At 36.6% G+C, this 8,354-nt stretch overlaps 1 protein-coding gene across 1 annotated transcript in view; it reads left to right on the top strand.

Annotated features, from left to right (window-relative positions):
• Positions 1-397: 397 nt before the first annotated feature.
• IL1RL1 (interleukin 1 receptor like 1) overlaps positions 398-8,354 on the top strand; it is a 69,163-nt gene continuing 61,206 nt past the window's right edge. The window contains exon 1 of the mRNA XM_041756226.1: positions 398-648. The gene's annotated coding sequence lies outside the window, so the exon portion shown is untranslated. The remainder of the gene's footprint in view (positions 649-8,354) is intronic.

The following is an 8,354-nucleotide window of genomic DNA, read 5'->3' as shown; positions in this document are numbered from 1 at the left end:
ATAGCAAATAGCACCAATCAACCTCTGAATTCCTGCAAGAATCTGGATGGAGATTCAGAATTCTTCTTAACACAGCAGTCTAGGGAACCACCAAAGGATCAGATGTGATAACAAGTTGGAATCTATTAGTCATTCTTAATTTTCTAGAGTCTTCCCCTTTCTATTTTAATCAGCCTATCACATTGCAGGATAGTAACATATCAAGAAGATGACTTTGGGGAACTATTATCAGGGAGCCTGATGTGTGGGTCCTAGATCCACACAGGTGTATCCTTGGATCTGGGTTATTGCTGTGAAAATGGAGATTCATGCTATCCAGGTGACTGCAGGAGACTGCTTTGGAAGTGTGTGCCCATGAGAAGCAAAAAGGCAGAGATAAGTGCAGGAAGCCAGAAGGTAGCAAAAAAGCAGAAGGTGACGTCAGAATTTGAGATATAGGGAACTAGAAATAGAGAAGAGCCGGTGGCAAGAAGAGTATATAGGACAAATTTAATTTAACTTTGGGTATGGGACATTGTTTGCTTCAGCAACAAGCTCATCTGCATTTGGCCTCGGAAACAGCCAGAAATCCTTGGGCACAGGAAGAAACACCTGGGATGGAGATGTGCATGTAGGTCGCCATCCTACAGGCAGGTGTGCAATCTCGAGGTAAGTGAGGCTGTGAGGGAGACAGAGGGCCCAGACTGAGTCATGAGGATGCCCGCAGGTGGGTGGTGGGTGGAGGAAGACCGTTAAATTAAGCACAGAAGAGGGTTTTCTGAGAGGTATATGTTTGCTGAGAAATATAAAATGTAAACAAAGAGGTGCCTCTCTTTAGTAAGAGAAATTATAGAAGCAGAGTGATTAAAAGTGCCAGTAGTGGCACTCACTCACTGGCTTTGAACACACTGAGGTCATCGGTGACTGCAGAATGAAAGTCTCAGGTCTCTTTCCACCTCCATTTCAGACAGGCTTTTCCCCACGATGCACCCATGACTCTATGGAAAAAAGATCTCATGATCGACAATAATCACCTCCCTGCACTAGATCCTCAGACCTCTTCTCATCTAGTCTGTCATCAGCATCTGACACTGTTGACCACTCACCTTCCTAACTCCTCTTTTTTCTGCGATTTTGATGTGCAAGCTACTCTTTGTTTTCTATTAACTCTGGAACTGCTCTCCTGTCTCCTCTTCACACTGCTAACGTTGAAGTTGCTCAAAGATTTATGCTTGTCGCTCTTTCCTTTTCACTGGATATTCCCTCTCTGATCCCACCTGCATCTATGATTTCAATGACCACTGAAATGGTAACAACTCGCATAGCCAGTCCCAGTATCTCTGTTGAGTCCATGCATTTAGCTGCTTACTTGACTTTCATATGAATGTCTCAAAGTCCCTCCCAACTCAGCATTTCCAAAACCAGATTCAAGTTCTCTACCCCACAAACCAGATTATGGATGCCCCAGTCCTTTTCCTGTGTTCCACAGCTTAGTAAGTGGCACCACCATCTGTTCTGCTGCACAATCTAGAAGCCTCTACTTTTTCTTCATATCCATTCAATCACCAGGTTCTGCTAATGTAACCTCTTTAGTACTTTTCTCTACCTCAGCTACCACCACATCAGTTTAAGCTACCCTCATCTGCCACTATCTCTACTGAAATGATGTTATTTTTGATTTCACTATTTTAAACATTTCCTCTACCTGAAGCTCTTCGATATATCTCCTATTGACAAGTGAAGTCTATGTTCTGTGCCGTTGAAATTGGCTGCACTAGGGACTGCCCTGACCAATAAAGTCTCATTAAAATAGCACTGTGTTACATCAGAGTCGAGTCCTAAAAGGCAGTGCAACTTTATCTTGCTTGCTAGAATGCTCATGTTAGAGCCCTGAGATGCTCAGATCCCCATGCTTTTAGGAAATCAAGGCATATGTAGGCATTTTGGTTGGCAGTTCTCATTTCTGTGCTATCTCAGCTAAAGCCTAGACAAGTGAGCAATCAAGTCATTTGGATGGTTCTAGACCCTGGCCAGGGTCAATTCACTTCCAGTTTTTAGTCTTTCCAGCAAAAATCCTAGGCCACATAGAATAGTGGCAAGTCATGCCTGTCCTTCCTTTGCCTTCTACTCTCTCCACCTTCCACCTCACCCCTATCTGTCCAAGTTGTAGAAGCACTAAGTCAATCAGCATAATAAAAAGATTGTTCTAAGGCATGAAAGGGACAGCATAGGGAATATAGTCAATGGCATCATAATCACATTATTGGTAAGAAATGTCGGGAGTGTAGCCTCATGTACAGACTTATCAAATCACCATGTTGTGCACCTAAAACTAATGTTATATGTCAATTATATTTTGATTAAAAAAAGCTGAGAAATTTGGGGGTACTTTGTTGAGCAGCAATAGTAACTGAAACACTGAGATATCCCATCTGTGCCTGCACTTTGCTACTTTGCTCTTGGCTTTGCAGAACCACACTGGTCTCCTTACTTAAAACTGCTGTGTCTCACTGCTCTTAGGCTAAAGATGGAAATTCTTTGGCTTTTAAGATTTATTTATTTATTTTAGAGAAAGGAGCAAGAATGTGTGAACCAGTGGGAGGTTGCCAAGGGAGAGGGAGGGAGGGAGAGGGAGGGAGAGAGTCCTCAGGTAGTCTCCCTGCTAAGCACAACGCCTGATGTGGGGCTCGATCCCAGGACCCTGAGATCATGACCTGAACCAGAATCAGGAGTCACCTGGTTCACTGGTGGAATCACCTGGCCACTCCTAAAGATGGAAACTCTTAATGTGACCTCAAGGACGGAACCAGGCATCTCCACCCTCATCTTGTGGCGCACACACAGCCTCTGTCCTCTGATTTCAGTTCTCTATGTTCCCCACCCTCCTTCCTGCCATGGTGCCTCTGTTCAGTTTCCTTTGCCTGCTCTATTCTTCCTCCCTCTCTTCACCAGAAAAGGGCAATTCATGCTGTCTGTCACATAGCAGTCATGCTTCCTCGGGGAGACCTCCCTTGGCTGCACAACTCTAGGTCACATTTCCTCATTGCATGCTGTCACTGATCCCACGTACCTCTCGGCAGGACAGTTACCACTGTCAGAGAGTTTGCACTTTCTTTGGAAGGCAGTAGGAAGCCACTGAATGATTTTAAGCAATTGGCAATGAGATGTAAAATATATTTAAGTGAAGCATGGATACATTTTCCATATTTTGTTGTGGTTGTTTGTTTTTGTTTTTGGTAAATATTTCATTGGTGTCTGTTTCTTGCATTAGACTGTCAGCTTGACTCGGGCAGAGACCATGTCTGTTTTTGCTTCCAGTGGTATTCTTGCTGCTTTGTATGGATCTTTGGTCTTTAATTTATATAGCACTGAGTAGATGCTTGCAAGATGAATGAATAAACCTTGGGGGTTTAGTTACAAGGTCAATGTTTTTAACCATTATGGTTTATGGCACAGCTTTAAGTTATGGGAAGAGTAAAGAGATGAAGTAGTTATAAGTCTGTTCTTCAGGAAATTACAGTTTACTTGGGGAGAGATGCATTACAAGGATATGTACATCAACACCTCTGACGGTTGAGCTTTTATTATAAGACAGATACTATGCTGGTTACTTTATATAAATCCTGGTATTTATTCTTCACCACTCCTATGGGGTACATATGGTTCTTATCCTTATTTTACAGATCAGAGACCCAAAGCTCAGGCAGGATTTGAACCAAAGGCTCTGATCCTAAAAACTAGGTTGAAAGTATGAGATTTCTCTTGGTAGAAAATATTTTAAGAACAGAGGTGGGAAATAAAGTAAATTGAATCAGATTTTCAGGCTAAGGCATTTTGAGTTTATTCTGTAAATAGTGGTGATCTACTAAAAGATGTGCAGGAGACTGCTGTAATCAAAATTGGTTTTTCAGTATCATGACAGAGTGGTGTTGGACTAGCTTTCTTACCACAAATAATTAGAGAACTGGACAATACTTATGAAAAAAAATCATCCAAACTTTGGACAGCCAGGCACTGTATACCTTTAAAGAAGGAAAGCTATTTAGGGAATTCCCTTATTATCTGAGATTTCTGCTTGCAGGCACTTTCTGAACTGTGGTACAAGGTAGAGAACACAAGCATTACTGTGGTCATATTAGTGATCTGAGTTTGGAGATGTCTAGATGGGAAAAGAATACAAAAGGAAAGGAAACTATACAGAGAAGCATCAGGAATCTGCAAGGAAGTCCTTTGGGGATTTGGCTAAATACTAAGCTACATAAACACAGAATGAGCAAAGAACATCTACTGGGAAGCTATGAGCTAAAAATGAGGTCCAAATCTCTCTAAGAGGTAGGAGATATTTTACTCCTACTTGGAGATACTTTATTGTATCTCCAAGCCAAAGTGGAGAGATCTTGTTGAAACTCTGAGAAGTAGGTAGAGCTAATCCACCAAGAGTAAAGGCTATGCTAGACAACTCCCACCCCCCAAGTAAAGCTTTATAATCAAGCAGATCCACAAGTAAATTACTTCTTCCTAGAATGAGATTCACATTGTTTGAAATAATCCAAGGAAAATAACAAAATACAGACAAACAACAGCATAGCATCCCAAATATCCAACATACAATAAAAAAATTACAAGACATGCAGAAAAGCAGGAAAATGTGACCCCCAGATCAAGAGAAATAGAAACAGAAATAGAAACAGATATGAGAGAGATGATTGAATTAGATGACAAAGGGTTTTTAAATAGTTATTTTAATTACTTTCAAAACTTTAAAGAAAATAGGACCACAGTAAAGAACCAAATAGGACATCTAAATAAGGAAATGGCAATAAAAAAGAAAAAATGGAAATCCTATAACTAAAAAACATACAATATCTGCATTGGCAAAGTCTCTCGGTAGGCTTAACAACAGATTTAACTATGCAGAAGAAAAAAAATAAAGGGACTTGAAAACAGGGTAATAGAAACAGACTATAGCATAGAAAGAGGGAGAAAAGGTGGAAAAAAGAAAGAAAAGAGATTCAGAGACTTGTAGGATAATATTAAGAGTCTTAGAAGGAAGAAATAGATTTATGTACAAAAAATATTTAATGAAATAATCTTGAGAAAATTTCAAAATTTGATGAAAAAAATAAATACACAATTCTAAGAAGCTCAACAACCACAAATAGAATAAATACAAAGCAATAGCATGCATAATCAAATTGTTGAAAACCAGCAATAAATAGGCCAAATATTTTTTACCTGAAAGCCAGGTCAAAAATAATGAAACAACATCTGTAAAATGCTGACAGAAAAAAAAAAAAAACAGTTAACCTAGAATTTTATATTCATGGAGAATACCTTTTATACAGGAAGGTGAAATAAAAATTATTTGTATACAAAGCAAAGCTGAGAAAATGTATTACCAGCAGACTTCCATGAAAAAGGCAAGTTAAAGGCAGTTTTTCAGGGTAAAGAAATGTGATGCCAGGTAGAAACAAACTTAATGAAGGAATGAGGAGTGTATAAAAATGGTAATTATGTGGGAAAATACAAAATAATTTGTTTGATAGTGGATTTAAGACATAATTTACTGGTTAAAGTAAAAAATGACTAACCATGTATTGTAAGGCTTTAATTCATGTACAAGTAATATGTATCACAGCAATAGCCTAAAGGAAGAGATAAAATACATTGCTTTAATGTTCTTTCATTTTATTGATGGTATAAACTACTGGAAGGTAGACTATGAAAAGTTAAAAGGCATATTGTAAACCCTAGAAACCTGTAGCAACAATAAAAATAAAACAAAGACTTTGAGGTAAGGAGCCAAAAGGGAAAAAGATGCAGTATTGGGACACTTGGGTAGCTCAGTGGTTGAGCATCTGCCTTCACCTCAGATTGTGATCCTGGGGTCTTGGTATTGAGTCCTGCATTGGGCTTCTCACAGGGAGTCTGCTTCTCCCTCTGCCTTTCTCTGTGTGTCTCTCATGAATAAATAACATCTTAAAAAAATGCAACATTAAAATAATCCAAAAGATGCCAGAAAATGATGAATTAAGAATAATAAACAAATAGCAAATAAGTAGCAAGATGGTAGACACAAAACCAATATTAGTATTTACATTAAAATATTTAATTCTCTAAAGACAGAAATTGTTAGACTGGGTAATAAATAATAAATAATACCAATACCAATAATATCAATTTCTGGTGTCATTCAGATAATATTTGGCTACTTACTAAATAAGTCAAATCATGGTGGCACTTATCATCTTGTACAGTGCTTCTCTTGAATAAGAAAATCTCTGTGCTAACAATGCTTTTGATTTCTTCTACTGCAAATAGGAACTTGCAAATTCAAAACCAATCTTGTGTAATTCAATTCTGCAAATATCTGAAAAAAATAGAAATGTCTATATTTCTATGTAGCTACCACATCTGTTTTGAAATAATGTTTCAGAGTAATAAGAATATATAAAACAAAGCATTTGGCTATAGAAACATTGGGAAAACAAACAAATTTAAGAGATGTTGTAAATTATAGATCTTTATCTTATAAAGGTAATCATTTTGAGTACAACCTGAATAAACATTCTTAGTTGACTCAATAATGTGGAGCTAGTAGCTGGAAAAAGAAAAGCTTATGGTAATGGGAGGAAACTAATGGGAATTCAGTTCACTGTGTGCATGAAGCAAATACAACATCGACTTGTGAGTGTCTAAGATATTCTTAACATTACCAATGAGTGGGATCCAGATCTACTCAAGATAAAGTAAATTATACTACAGAATCATAGAATTTTAGAGCAGTTAAAAAAAAGAGAGTAAATGGACTAAATGCCCCAATTTAAGACAGAAAGCATCAGTTGGGATTATTAAAGCAAAGCCCAAGTATATGCTGTTTATAAGGCACACATTCAGTAAAAAGACACAAGTATATCATGTACTCTATCAGAATGCTGGAGTGGCTCTATTAGTATCAGGCGACGTAGGTTTTAAGACCAGGAGTACTGCCAAGAAAGACATTTCATAATAGTTTTTTAAAAGAGGCAATTCATCAAAGAAAGTAATTATAAAAGTATATGCACCCAATAACTGAGTTTCAGAACACAGTAATAAAAATTACTGTTCTGGCAATAAAAATTGCCAGAGCTGAAGTGAGAAATCACCAAATCCACAAACATAATTGGAAATTGCTTTGGTTTTCTTTTAGTAATGTACTCTTAGCCGTAAAACAGACCAAAAAGACCACAGCCTCTTTATGATATAAAAAGCTTGGTAAACACAAGTGATTCACTCAAACTACCTGACATTTACAAACATTTCACCCAATAACCACAGAATCAATATTCTTTTCAAGTACATACGGACCATTCACCATGATAGACTATATTTTACATCCTAAAGCAAGTCTCAATGTTTTAAAAGTATTAAAATCATACAGAGTGAATTATCTGACCAAGAGAGGATTAAATTGGAATTCAATAACAAAAAGTAATCTGAAAAATTCCTAAATTGTTTGGATATTAAATAACGCATTTTTATGTGATCAATGGGTCAAAGAAAAAGTTACATGAGAAATTAGACCATACAGGTAATAGAATGTGTTCAGGTGTGTGTGTTTATATGTATACATTTGTGTGACAAAATTAAAGCGCCCTTAAAGAGATATATACATAGCTCTGATTTATAGTACTCATGAGTTATAGTAGAAGATAAGGAAGGATTAAAATCACTGAATGAATATTTATCTTAAGGAAGATAGAAAAAGAACAATACAAATTTGAACTGCCTGGGTTCATTTATACATGCTTTCTTGTAATAAAAACATAGAACTCTAAATATATTGTCTCTAACTCCTGCATTGTTCAAGGGTCAACTGTAATCAAACACAAACTTTAAACCTAAAGGCAAAAAGCTGAATATTTTCTCCTTAAGAACAAGCAAGATATCTGCTTTTCCCATTCCTATTCAATATTATACTAGGGGCCTTAGCCTGTATAATAAGATAAGAGATAAAAGTATAAATATTGGAAAGGAAAAATAAAATTATCTCTGTTTCTCAAAGAAATAAATCTGTATGCAAAAAATCACTCAAAGGAATCTAAAACATAAAAGCTTCTAGGGCTAATAAGTGAATTCATAAGGTTGTAAGATATAAGATCAATATATGGAAATCATTGTTCTCCTATACTAACATATATGAATAGTTAGAAAATAAAAAATTATGGTATGTGTAAAAACTTTCTTTACATTTCAAACTATAAAACACTGCTGAGAGAAATTAAAGTAGGTATAAATAAAAGAGATATAGAACATGTTTGAGTTGAAAGTCTAAATAATTATAAAATGTTAATTCCCTTCAAACTTATCTACTGATTCAATGTAATTCCAATCAA

The sequence above is a fragment of the Vulpes lagopus genome, chromosome 5 (genome assembly GCF_018345385.1).
Source record: "Vulpes lagopus strain Blue_001 chromosome 5, ASM1834538v1, whole genome shotgun sequence".
Classification (NCBI taxonomy): Eukaryota; Metazoa; Chordata; class Mammalia; order Carnivora; family Canidae; genus Vulpes; species Vulpes lagopus.
This window is presented reverse-complemented; position numbering and strand designations above follow the sequence as displayed.